The sequence below is a fragment of the Acinonyx jubatus genome, chromosome B2 (assembly GCF_027475565.1).
Source record: "Acinonyx jubatus isolate Ajub_Pintada_27869175 chromosome B2, VMU_Ajub_asm_v1.0, whole genome shotgun sequence".
NCBI classification, from domain to species: domain Eukaryota; kingdom Metazoa; phylum Chordata; class Mammalia; order Carnivora; family Felidae; genus Acinonyx; species Acinonyx jubatus.
In genome coordinates, this window is record NC_069385.1 from 87,951,506 (window position 1) to 87,965,156 (window position 13,651).

Here is a 13,651-nt window from a genome sequence, read left to right on the forward strand (position 1 = left end):
AAGCTAGTTTTAACTTTTAGGCTCTACAAAAACACGTGATGGACCAAGATTGGTCCCCATGAGCCATAATTTGCCTACTCCTGTTCTATGTGCAAGCAATTCTCTAGCAATATGACTTCAGACTTCTCAATACTATTACCCGGTTTGGGAGTTTGGAGAGAGAAACTGAGTTTTAGCTCTACCTCTTCTGTTCCCTTTGCTGCACTCCATTCTGTTCCTCCAGAGAGGCTCTGCCAAATTTGGGGATGTGATACACCATGTATTAAGCAAAACTCTGGTCCAATACTAGGTACATGTGTTGATTTCTGGAGTTCAGTATTAAGAAATTCATGGTCTACAGACATCAACTACTTCATTCAATTGAGATATATTTGGGTAATATTTTGATCTATAATATATTGATCTTATTGGGTTCAGAATTTGAACAGCAAGAGGGGAACTACTTATCACATTACCTCGAGGACCTTGAAAATTGATATCTGTTCCCAGGGACTAACAAATCATTGTTTCAGAGACTTCATCACAGACATTACTAACTGGAAGAGTGCCTATAACATATTAGTGCAAAAATGAATGAATGTGTAAATGCTAAAGCATGGGAAGGTCTAACTGGACACTTGGTATAGGATTCTGAATTGGGGTGGGGGGAAGGAAGTCAGCTGGGTGTGACCAAAACTGGGGCTACCCTCCTGCAGTTTTGAAACTGCCTAGCAGCTGATCCATATGGCTGTCAATACTTCTTAATTAAGTTATTAGGATTAACAGGAAAGACCGAGATGACTGAGAACTCAATTTAAACCATTAGACTCTTCCTATTACAGAAATATTGAATTCACTTTAGAGACATAAAACTAATAATATATGCTTTTTAAATTTTGAGGGGTTGTTTGAGAAAAATAGTTAACTTCTTTTTAAGAAAAAGTGTGCCTTTGTACATCTCGGAGGCAAAGAAGGAAAACCCATGAATAAAGAGATTTATTTGGATTCCTAATTAATGCATATAAATACAACAGGCAAATTGACAGTAATTACTAAAACTGCCATTCAGATCTAAAACCTGCGTTAAAGGATTTTACATTTTAGCTTTTGTAAGCAATCTGGCTTCCTCTCTTCATTTACTCCCTCTTAAGGTTTCTTCTCTCTTCTAGACGAGTTGGTCTAGAAAAGACCTTGAACCTGTATCCCACTATGTGGCATCTGTGTGTACATAGTATTTCCCACACTTGGTATACTCCACCTCGACTCTTCAAATGAAACAACCCTTCCTTCAACATGCAGTCCAAGTTTCACATCCTTGAGGATGTCCTCCCGACGACCCCAACTCTGATTCATTTTCCCCTACTTTAAACTTATAGCATAAAAAAATCTATTCCATGTGTTCACCAAGATGGATGTTGTTAACATTCAAGACCTATGCCCACTGGGCATGTACAGATCTTGGCAAAACTATATAGGAGTGTTTTCTGGATCTACAGACTCATTTTGTTGCATAGTCTTTATAAAATTATTTAAATGCATTGAGTAGCTACTGACACACTGGTAATAATTTCTCTTTGTGCAGTTGGGCTTAATTAAAACAGATAGTGGCATATGTTCATTTTCCAGAGTTTTACTGTAACCCCATCCCTTTCTTCCTGTTTAAGAAAGCCTAGCTGAATACCAGTGAAAGTGAGGTTTGGTGTTAGGAGGTATTTAATTTATCTATTGCTGAGAAACAAGCCAGCCAAAATTTAATGGCTTAAAACAATGATTTAATTTTGCTCACATATCTGCAATTTGGGCATGGCTTAGTGGAATGAGCTCACTTGGTGACAGGAGAGGGTGATTCAATGGGGGTCTGGAAGGTCTGCTTCCTAGATGGCTTCCACACATGGCTGGCAAATTGATGCTGGCTGCTAGCTCAGCCAGAGCATGGAGACAAAGGTGTTAGTCCTTTCCATGTGAGCCTCTCCCTGAGCTGCCTGGGCTTTCACACAGGTGATAACTGGTTTCCAAAAACAAGTATCCCAAGAAAACAAGGCAAAAAGCACATGACATTTTTATGCCCTTGCCTCAGAAGTCACTTAATATTGATCTTCCCTAGTCTGTTGGTTAGGCAGTCTCAAAAACTTACCCAGGTTTAAGAGTAAGGAACATAAATGCTATTTCTTGTTAGTGTGTGGCAACATTCTAGAACAGGATGTGAGATAGGAGGTATTGTTACAGGCATCTTTGGAAAATACAATATGTCACAATGGAGATAGCTTTAAATGACATTAACAACTGATTGTAACACACTGGTATTTTAACATTTTAATAGAGAATCTGCTGACTTATAATTCTATGTTCCAGATTTAGTTTTAAATTTATATTATTTTCTCATTACTTTATGTGTGTATATCTTAGACCCCAAGCTAGATTAAAGGTAAAGAACTATACCATGTCTTATAATTTTTTTAAATGTTTATTTATTTTTGAGAGAGGGAGAGACAGAGTGAAAGCTGGGGAGGGGCAGAGAAAGAGAGGGAGACACAGAATCCGAAGTGGGCTCCAGGCTCTGAGCTGTCCACACACAGCCCAACGCAGGGCTCAAACTCATGAACCGTGAGATCATGACCTGAGCCCAAGTCGGACGCTCAACCGACTGAGCCACCCAGGTGCCCCGTGTCTCACAATTTTTAACTTTGGTAATCAAGAAATACTCATTGAGAGGTGAGCAGAGAAGTGTTTGTGCCATAAATTCTGTCTAAATAAAGAGATGAGACTGATGTTTTGTTTTGTTGTTTTGTTTTTGTTTTCCACAATTAAAAAAATTTATTTTGATTTTTTAATTTATATCCAACTTAGTTAGCAAATAGTGCAACAATGATTTCAGGAGTAGATTTCCTAATGCCCTTTACCCATTTAGCCCATCCCCCCTCCCATAATCCATCTAGTAACCCTCTGTTTGTTCTCCATATTTAAGAGCCTCTTATGTTTTGTCCCCCTCCCTGTTTTTATATTATTTTTTGCTTCCCTTCCCTTATGTTCATCTGTTATATGTCTTAAAGTCCTCATGAGTTAAGTCATATGATACTTGTCTTTCTCTAATTTCACTTAGCATAATACCCTCTATTTCCACCCATATAGTTGCAAATGGCAAGATTTCATTCTTTTTGATTGCTGAGTAATACTCCATTGTATATATATACATCTTCTTCTTTATCCATTCATCTGTCAATGGACATTTGGGCTCTTTCCATACTTTGGCTATTGTTGATAGTGCTGCTATAAACATTGGGATGCATGTGCCCCTTTGAAACAGCATACCTATATCCCTTGGATAAATACATAGTAGTGTAATTGCTGGGTCATAGGGTAGTTCTATTTTTAATTTTTTGAGGAACCTCCACACTATTGTCTAGAGTGGTTGCACCAGCATGCATTCCCACCAGCAGTACAAAAGAGATCCTCTTTCTCCCCATCCTTACCAACATCTGTTGTTTCCTGAGTTGTTAATGTTAGCCATTCTGATAGGTGTGAAATGGTATCTCATTGTGGTTTTGATTTTTATTTCCCTGATGATGAATGATGTTGTGCATTTTTTCATGTGTTGGTTGGCCATCTGGATGTCTTCTTTGGAGAAGTGTCTATTCATGTCTTTTTCCCATTTCTTCACTGGATTATTTATTTTTTTGGGTGTTGAGTTTGAGAAGTTCTTTATAGATTTTAGATACTAACCCTTTATTTGATATGTCCTTTGCAAATATCTTCTCCTATTCTGTAGGTTGCCTTTTAGTTTTGCCAATTGTTTCCTTTGCGCTGCAGAAGATTTTTATTTTGATGAGGTCCCAATAGTTCATTTTTGCTTTTGTTTCCCTTGCCTCTGGAGACGTGTTGAGTAAGAAGTTGCTGCAGCCAAGATCAAAGAAGTTTTGCCTGCTTTCTCCTCAAGGAGTTTGATGGCTTCCTGTCTTACATTTAGGTCTTTCGTCAATTTTGAATTTATTTTTGTGTATGGTGTAAGAAAGTGGTCCAGGTTCATTCTTCTGCATATTTCTGTCTGGTTTTCCCAGCACCACTTGCTGAAGAGACTGTCTTTATTCCATTGGATACTCTTTCCTGCTTTGTCAAAGACTAGTTGGCCATATGTTTGTGGGTCCATTTCTGGGTTCTCTATTCTGTTCCATTGATCTCAGTGTCTGTTTTTGTGCTAAGTACCATACTGTCTTGGTGATTACAGCTTTGTAGTTCAGCTTGAAGTCTAGGATTGTGATAGCTCCTGCTTTGGTTTTCTTTTTCAAGATCATTTTGGCTATTCAGGGTCTTTTCTGGCTCCTGTTTTCCAATTATAGGTTTATTTGTTCTAGCTCTGTGAAGAATGCTGGTGTTATATTTATAGGGATTGCATTGAATATGTAGATTGCTTTGGGTAGTGTCAACATTTTAGCAATATTTGTTCTTCCTATCCAGGAGCAAGGAATATTTTTCCATTTTTTTGTGTCTTTTTCAATTTCTTTCAAAAGCTTTCTATAGTTTTCAGTCTATAGATTTTTCACCTCTTTGGTTAGATTTATTCCTAGGTATTTTATGTTTTTGGTGTAATTGTAAATGGGATCACTTTCTTGATTTCTCTTTATGTTTCTTCATTGTTGGTGCATAGGAACACAACCAATTTCTGTGCACTGATTTTATATGCTGCAACTTTGCTGAATTCATGGATCAGTTCTAGCAGTATTTTGGTGGAATCTTTTGGGTTTTCCATACAAAATATCATGTCATCTGCGAAGGGTGAAAGTTTGATCTCCTCCTGGATGATTTCATTCGATTTCTGTACTGGTTATAGGTCTGTTCAAGTTTTCTATTTCTTTCTGTTTCTAGGAATTTGTCTGTTTCTTCCAGATTGCCCATTTTATTGGTGTATAATTGCTGATAGTATTCTCTTATTACTGTTTTTATTTCTGCTGTGTTGGTTGTGACCTCTCCTCTATCATTCTTGATTTCATTTATTTGGGTCCTTTCCTTTTTCTTTTTGATCAAACTGGCTAATGGTTTATTCATTTTGTTAATTCTTTCAAAGAACCAGCTTCTGGTTGCATTGATCTGTATTTTTGGTTTCGATAGCATTAGTTTCTGCTCTAATCTTTATTATTTCCTGTCTTCTGATGTTTTGGGGTTTTATTTGCTGTTCTTTTTCCAGCTCTTTAAAGTGTAAGGTTAGGTTGTGTATCTGAGACCTTTCTTCCTTCTTCAGGAAGGCCTGGATTGCTATACACTTTCCTCTTATGACTGCCTTTGCTACATCCCAGAGATTTTGGGTTGTGGTGTTATCATTTTTATTGGCTTCCATATACTTTTTAATTTCCTCTTTAACTTCTTGGTTAGCCCATTCATTCTTTAATAGGATGTTCTTCAGTCTCCAAGTATTTGTTATCTTTCCAAATTTTTTCTTGTGGTTGATTTCAAGTTACATAGCATGATCTGAAAATATTCACAGTATGATCTCGATCTTTTTGTACTTGTTGAGGGCTGATGTGTCCCAGTATGTGGTCTATTCTGGAGAAGGTTCCATGTGCACTGGAGAAGAATGTATATTCCTCTGCTTTAGGATGAAATGTTCTGAATATATCAGTTAAGTCCATCTGGTCCAGTGTGTCATACAAAACCATTTTTTCCTCATTGATTTTCTGATTAGATGATCTGTCCATTGTTGTAAGTGGGTGTTGAAGTCCCCTATTATTACAGTATTATTATCAATGAGTTTATTCATGTTTTTGATTAATTGACATATATTTGGGTGCTCTCACATTTGGAGCATAAATGTTTATAATTGTTACATCTTGTTGGTGGATAGACTCCTTAATTATGATATAATGCCCTTCTTCATCTCTTGTTACAGTCTTTATTTTAAAGTCTAGATTGTCTGATATGAGTATGGCTATTCCAGCTTTCTTTTGTTGACCATTAGCATGATAGATCGTTTTCCATCCCCTCACTTTCAATATGAAGGTGTCTTGTAAACAGCATATAGATGGATCTTGTTTTCTTATCCATTCTGTTACCTTATGTCTTTTGATTGGAGCATTGAGTGCATTGACATTTAGAGTGAGTACTTAAAGATATGAATTTATTGTCATTATGTTTCTTATAGAGTTGGAGTTTCTGGTGTGTTCTCTGGTCCTTTCTAGTCTTTGTTGCTTTTGGTATGTATGTATGTATGTATGTATGTATTTTTTCATCTTTTCTCCCCTCACAGAGTCCCCCTTAAAATTTCTTGCAGGGCTGGTTTAGTGGTCATGAAATCCTTTAATTTTTGTTTGGGAAAATTTTAATCTCTCCTTCTATTTTGAATCACAGCCTTGCTGGATGAAAAATTCTTGACTGCATATTTTTCTGGTTCAGTACATAGAATATTACTGCCACTCCTTCTGGCTGCCAAGTTTCTGTGGATAGGTCTGCTGCAAACCTGATTTGTCTTCCCTTGTAGGATAAGGACTTTTTTCCCCTTGCCACTTTCATGATTCTTTCCTTGCCTGAGTATTTTGTGAATCTGACTATGATATGCCTTGTTGATTGTTGGTTTTTATTGAATCTGGTGGGAGTCCTCTGTGCTTCCTGGAGTTTGATGTCTGTGTCTTTCCCTAGGTTAGGAAAGTTTTCTGTTATGAGTTGCTCACATAACACTTCTACCCCTTTTTCTCTCTCTTCCTCTTCTGGGACCTCTATGATTCTGATGTTGCTCCTTTTTAACGAGTCACTGATTTCTCTAATTCTTAAATCATGCTCTTTTGCCTTAGTCTTGCTCTTTTTTTCTGTTTGATTTTTCTCTATAAGTTTGTCTTCTATATTGCTGATTCTCTGTTCTGCCTCATCCATCCTTGCCGCTGCTGCATCCATCCGTGATTGCAGCTTAGTTATAGCATTTTAAATTTCATTCTGGCTATTTTTTACTTCTTTTATCTTGGCAGAAAGGGATTCTAATCTATCTTTGACTCCAGCTAGTATTCTTATTATCATGATTCTAAATTCTTGTTCAGACATTTTGCCTGTATCTGTGTTGGTTAAGACCCTGACTGTCGTTTCTTCTTGCTCTTTCTTTTGGGGTGAATTCCTTTGTTTCATCATTTTGAAGGGAGAAAATGAATTAATGAGGTAAAAAAATAAAATTAAAAATATTAAAATTAAAAAATTAAAATTAAGAAATTAAAAACAACACATACACACACACACAAATCATATAAATGATGCTAGATCCTAGGTGTGTTTTGGTGGGTGTTGAAAGTGACTTGATTAGAGAAAAAAGGGAAAGAAAGAAAAAAAGTAATCATTTGAAAATTTGAAAAAATGAATACACTGAAATAGAATAAGATGAAATGATGGAAGTAAAATAGAATTTGAAAAAAATTACACAAAAGTAAACAATACAGCAGAAAAAATTAAAGAGAAATATTTTTAATAAAAATTGAAAATAAAAATGTTTTTTTCTTTATTCAAGAAAAAGAAAAGAAACAAAAAATAGAAAAAAAAACTGAAAATTGAATAGATTTACCAGTGAACAGACTGAAATACGATTAAAATTATTTCATTTTCCCCTAGGAGTCAAACTATGAATTGCTCTATAGTACGTAATCTAAGCAGGCAGGGACATTTGTGATCTGAAGAGTGAGTCTGGCCCAGCTGGAGGGGCTTAGTGTAACCGTTCCAATCTCCACTAGATGGAGCTGCTTAGCTCACTGGGGTGGATTGTTGTGGCGCTTGTAGGTGTGTATGTGCATGCGTGGGAGGGGTGAAAATGGCATATACCAGCTACCTAGTCTCTAGTATCAGAACTCTGTTCTTCCCTATTAGCAATCGTGCACCTGTCCTTTGTCTTTGGCTTCCATCCACTCCCGGCTTTTATACTGTCTGTGACCAAGTCCCAGGCAGCACATCCTTCCTGATTTCTATCTCAGATGCGGCTGTGTTTCCTGACCCCTTATTTCTGAGGGACTGCAGCTTTGACCTGTTCTGCCCCTCAGCGGGAGGGTCTCACTGAGCAATGGCTGATTGCGAGCCATACCCAGGAATGCTCGCAAGACTGTGCTGCTGCTGATGCCCAGAGACTGTGGCTGGGTGCCAGTCTGCCCCAGAGAAATTCATGTGAAACTTGAACTCACCAGTCCACCCCAGAGAAAATAGCAGTGTTTCAGGGATTATGGAAAATCACAACACACATCTGGCACCAGGCTCCACCCCCAAGGAAATTTTTCCAGCAGCAGCAGCAAATGTGGTTGTTCTCCTGGGTCCCCTGGGGCTTTTGCCTGTGGGGGGTGGGTCACACTGCCTCTACCAGATGTCCTCCCAGCAGGGGAACTGCCTCTCCCTTGTGGCCTGAAGACCCTTGGACTTCATTCAGCTCCTGGGGATTCGCCCTTCTCACCAGAGCACCACCAGGTATTAAGCTGCAGAGTTTCAGGCTCTGAACTCCCCCTGTTTATAGAGTCTTAATGGAATTTAAACCCTCTCCTTTCTCCCTTTTTAGTTCAGTCCCTGTGGCTGTTTCCACTTTTCCACTTTTTCTCCAGCTGCTTTTCCTGTATTCTCACCCTAACCCCTCTATCTCCATTCTCTCTCCACAAGCAAAAACAGCTCCCTGCCCTCTGCGGCTTCTCTCTCCCCCAGTTCACCTCTCCATGCCGTGTACCTGCTGAGTTCTGTGGTTCAGATTGTGCAGATTGTTGTGTTAATCCTCAGATCAGTTTTCTAGGTGTGCAGGATGGTTTAGTGTTGATCTGGCTGTATTTCATGGACATGAGACACAAAAAAACTTCCATGCTATTCTGCCATCTTGGCTCCTCCTGAGACTGATGTTTTAAACAAACCTGAATTAAACATCCAATTGAGTACTGTCAGTCATCTAGGGAGGTTCCACATTTTCCCAAGGTAAACGCTCTCACTGACAGCATTTTAAAATTATCATTACAACTTGTTTCATGGACTCTGGCCGATGCTTGAAGGTATGTGAAGTTTGAGAGCTGGAAGCTGGGACAGCAGCCGAAGTAGAATATCACTGAAAATCAATCCTAGCTTTGCCAACAGCCTGGCCCAGATGTACCATGATTGGCTATTCAAGTCACACACCCACATTTACACATAGTAGAAATACATATCTCTATATATATACAAACACATAGGTAAATCTTTCTAGATCAATCTAGATAGATTAATCATGAATCTGGTCCCTTCTCAGCTATCATCTCAGATGAAGTCTCTATTATCTCTCATCAGGGTACAGCATTCTCTCTCTTTGTTCTGTTTCCCCCTTTGCACCCTTATTATGGGTTTATACCATAGTAACAAGAATGGGCTTTTTAAAAATGTACATCAGAATTCTGATTTATGTTGCAATATGGATGAACCTTGAAAACATTGTGATAAGTGAAAGAAACAAGACCCAAGTACCTATCTTGTAAGATTCCTGGTCCCTGCTCACTCTCTGGCCTCGCCATTCACCATCTTCTGCTTTTGCTTGGTGTAACTGTAGCCTACATTGTCTCCCTGTTGCTCTTTGAATATGTTCACAGTGTTCCTCAGGGCTGTTTCTCCTGTGTGCCATTATTTGGGATACTTTTTTCCCCCCAGAATTTTCCATCACTTACTCTCTTATTTCCTTAGATATCTGCTCAACTATTACCTTTACTGAGAGAACTTTCTTCCTCATTTAAGTACACTAAATACTCCACCCCTCAAATTTACAGTTGTCTTACTCTCCTCCCAGCTTTACTTTTTCATAAAAATAACCACTAACTGGCATCACATTATAAATGCTTTTTTGTTTATTTTCTGTCTCTCCAGAGTACAAACTCTCTAGGGTCAGGGGCCTTGTATGTCTTGCTCACTGCTGTATCCCCAGTGCCCAGAACAGTGCTTAAATGGATGAATGAATAAAAGAAAAATATGTTTTTTATTTATGTAGTACAGCTGGTCCTTGAACAATATGGTTTTGAACAGTGTTGGCATACTTCTATGTGGATTTCTTTCAATAAATACAGTGTAGTACTGTAAATATATTTTCTTTCTTTTATGATTTTCTTAATAATGTTTTTCTCTTTTCTCTAGATTACTTCACTGTAAGAATAGAGTATATAATATAGATAATATACAAAATATGTGTTAATTGACAATTTATGTTGTTGGTAATGCTTTTGGTCAACAGTAGGCTATTAATAGTTAAGATTTTGTAGAATCAAAATTCATATGCAGATTTTTATCTGTGTAGGGAGGTTGGTGCTCCTAAACTTTACATTGTTTAAAGGTCAACTGTACTTAAATAATTTCAATAGGCCTGTAACATAGACCTCAAATAATCCAAGAATATATGCTCAAAATAATCCTGGAGGATTGTCAGGGATATATTATGTACCTTAAGTAGAATCACCAGTGACAAATAATTAATTTATATTATGTTCTCTTTTTTTTAATGTTTATTTATTTGAGAGAGAGACAGATCATGAGTGAGAGAGGGGCAGAGAGAGAAGGAGACAGAATCCTAAGCAGGTTTCCAGGCTCTGAGCTGTCAGCATAGAGCCCAATGCAGGGCTGGACCTCACGAGCCATGAGATAATGACCTGAGCAGAAGCCAGAAGTGCAACTGAGCCACCCAGTTGCCCTATTATGTTCTAATATATGGTTATAATTATTTGCAAACTCCATCTTTACTATCTGTTTACAATGTTCCAGTGACTGAGGTAAGATTTTTATATTTATTATTTTATTCATTCCTAATAATAAACATAGAACTTACATAAAATATTCTCATCTTATAGATGAGAAAACTAAGATTTAAAGCAATGACCTGCCCAGTGTTACTTAGTAAGTGGCACTTATTTGAACTCAAATGGCTACTCACTAAAATAGCCATAAAATAGATGCTGAAAATCAGGGGTCTCAAATATGACTGTGATTTGGAATCATTTGGGGAGTTAAAAAATGATCTTATATCTCAAACCTAGATCTATGTATTAAATTATTATTTTGAACTAATAACTAAAAAATTCTCTGACCCTATTTTTTTCTTATGTCCTTGCCTATTGAGTGACCTTTGCTACAAGTAAGGGCCCATAGATACCAGAACAAAAAAAGTAATTTAAAGTCCAAAATGGATTTTTTTGAATTCAAAGCAGACACAATTATCAAAAAAACAAACCTCTTTAATGTGCTTTGGATTTCCAAAACAAAACCAAATCAACCCCACACTCTTGATTGAGAATATTTGGATCCATATCTGTGAAAGGAAGGTTATCAGATTTTGACTATAAGCAACAGACTGAAAAACAAATAAACAAGGAGCCTGTTCCTCCCACAGGGAGAAAAGACAAAAGCTCTCCAGGATTGGCTGCAAAAAGACTAACCCACACACTCTCTCACACCTCACCCCTTTCATGGAGTTGTCCCCTATCCTCTTAAATCAAAGCACAGAATTGGGGAAGCAGTAATGATCCAGCAGCGGTGGAGATGAATCCCAGTGTGACTATGCCCCCTGAGCCATTTGATGAAGCTGCCTAGTTGGGCAGAGGGAAGCAGTTATCAAAGTCAGGTGGCTTTTTTCTCTTTCTAAGCATCACTTAAAGATATTTTTAAGAAATTCTATGCTTTATTGTGATTTTATCTTGGAACTCTAAATTCCAAGCTAATCTCTTTCTCTTTCTCCTGTCTCTGTGTGTGTGTGTGTGTGTGTGTGTGTGTGTGTGTGTGTGTGTGTATGTGTGTGTGTGTGTGTTTGATATCTTGGAATCGTTAACTTCAGATGAAAATTACTTTAAATATAGACATAAAATAAATAAGGATTTGGTTTGTAATACTTCTCAGTCTGAGCCTGTTTTAACTCACAATTAATAATTGCATGTGCGGGATTGACTTCTAAGATAGTATTCATGCCTTTGTGTAATCCCCTCTTCTCAAGTCTGTGCTGGACCCGGTAACTTGTTTCTAAGACAGTGTATTAAAAGTGATGGGATGTCACTCCCACAATTGAGTTAAGACTCTGACTCTCACCTTGGTAGGGTGTTCTCCTTGGCTAGAAGATTCTCTCTTGCATTCTTGGCTTTCTCACTTTGATGCAGTAAGCTATCATGTGGAAGAGGCTCATGTGGAACAAAACCAAGGGTGGCCTCTGGCCAACAGCTAGCTAGGAAGGCCCACAGTCCAACAACTCACATGAATTAATTCCTACAATCAACCATAAAAATAAGCGTGGAAGTGGATTCTTGCCTTTAGTGAGCCAGCACCCTGATTTTGCAGCCTGTGAGAGACCCTGAGGTAGGAGACACAACTAAACTACATCTGTTTTCCTGATCTACAGAAACTGTGAGATAATAACATTTTGTTGTTTTAAGCCACTATATTTTGGGGTGATTAGTTACACAACAATAGATGATGACTATACTGTGATAACTAAAGCAAATCTTAATCCTAACATCTGTAAGAAAGGGAAATGAAACTTTCCTTTGGAAAATATAAATAGCCACCCTAAATCAGGTGATTGGTAAACAACTAGATATTTATTTTCCTTTGCATGACCTTCAATCTTTTCTTGAAAAATGGTTTATCAATGAAAAACTAGTCTTGGACTGAAAAAATAAAGTACAGTGAGTTTAGAAGTGCTGGTCTCCAGTATGAATTATTTCAAACTTTGTGCACTGAGCCCCATGCTCAAGGTTTCTGAAGTACCAAGTTTGGGGAAATGTTTCCAAAAGCATTTTTTTTTGTTCTACACTGAATGATACACATTGATATTTCACCTCAATGGTAATTCTGTCAATACATCTAATATATATTATAATAAATGCTAATTAAGGAGAAAGCAATAAATGTAAGACCAACAGTGTAGTTTTGGGCCCTGATCACTTGAGTTAATGTTGCATTAGATATGCACATATGCATGTGTATGAATGTGGAGTCTCTATAACAACAAGTATCTGTCTATGTTTTGCAAAGATTTCATGGTAACTCTTCAGAAATTCTCCTGCCAATTCCATGTTGGAGGAAAGGCAATATAATAGATTCCCTCACCTCATTAGAGAATTAGAGTCCAGTGATATTAAAATAATGGTTGTCTAAAATGCCAGTTATGCATTATTTCCTGCAAATTTTCAGTCTCACAAATCAAATTTGGGTTTGCCAATTAGGTTTACTTGGTTTCCTTTGGTGTGATCAAAGATCACTTCTAATGTGACAAGTTGCATGTGGAGGAGTTAAAAGCACTGAAAAAGCAAGAATAAATTAGTTTTTCACTGATGGTAGGCAGTAGCTTTCAGTGGTCTTTGCACCATACAGATGTTTAATAAATACAGACCCTTCATGGTTGGAAACATTCATCCTGGGCTATTTGGACCAGACTCATATTGTTTAACAGTCGTACTCTATGAACTAGATGTTTCCTGGGAGATAACTGTTATGAGTGAGTTATTAAGATAACCTCACAGGAAAAATAAAGAAGACTGATTGCTCTTCAATGATGACACTTTGTTTAATGGGGCGATATTTTTCCTTACAGAATCTATTGCTTTCTGGCTAAGGGTAATGAGAACGCAGGCAGAGCTATAGCCTGGCATCAGTTATTTCCAAGGGTGTGAGGGGTGGGAAACCCACCTCCCCCAACATTAAATGTAACTGACAGTGAGAATAAAGCTACTGCATTGAAATGGTTTACTGT

The 13,651-nt window shown here is 37.6% G+C and overlaps 1 long non-coding RNA gene across 1 annotated transcript in view; it reads left to right on the top strand.

The window, feature by feature from the left end:
- Positions 1–2,282: 2,282 nt before the first annotated feature.
- LOC128315607 (uncharacterized) overlaps positions 2,283–13,651 on the top strand; it is a 117,182-nt gene continuing 105,813 nt past the window's right edge. Inside the window, exon 1 of the long non-coding RNA XR_008298538.1 lies at positions 2,283–2,404. This is a non-coding gene — a long non-coding RNA (uncharacterized LOC128315607). The remainder of the gene's footprint in view (positions 2,405–13,651) is intronic.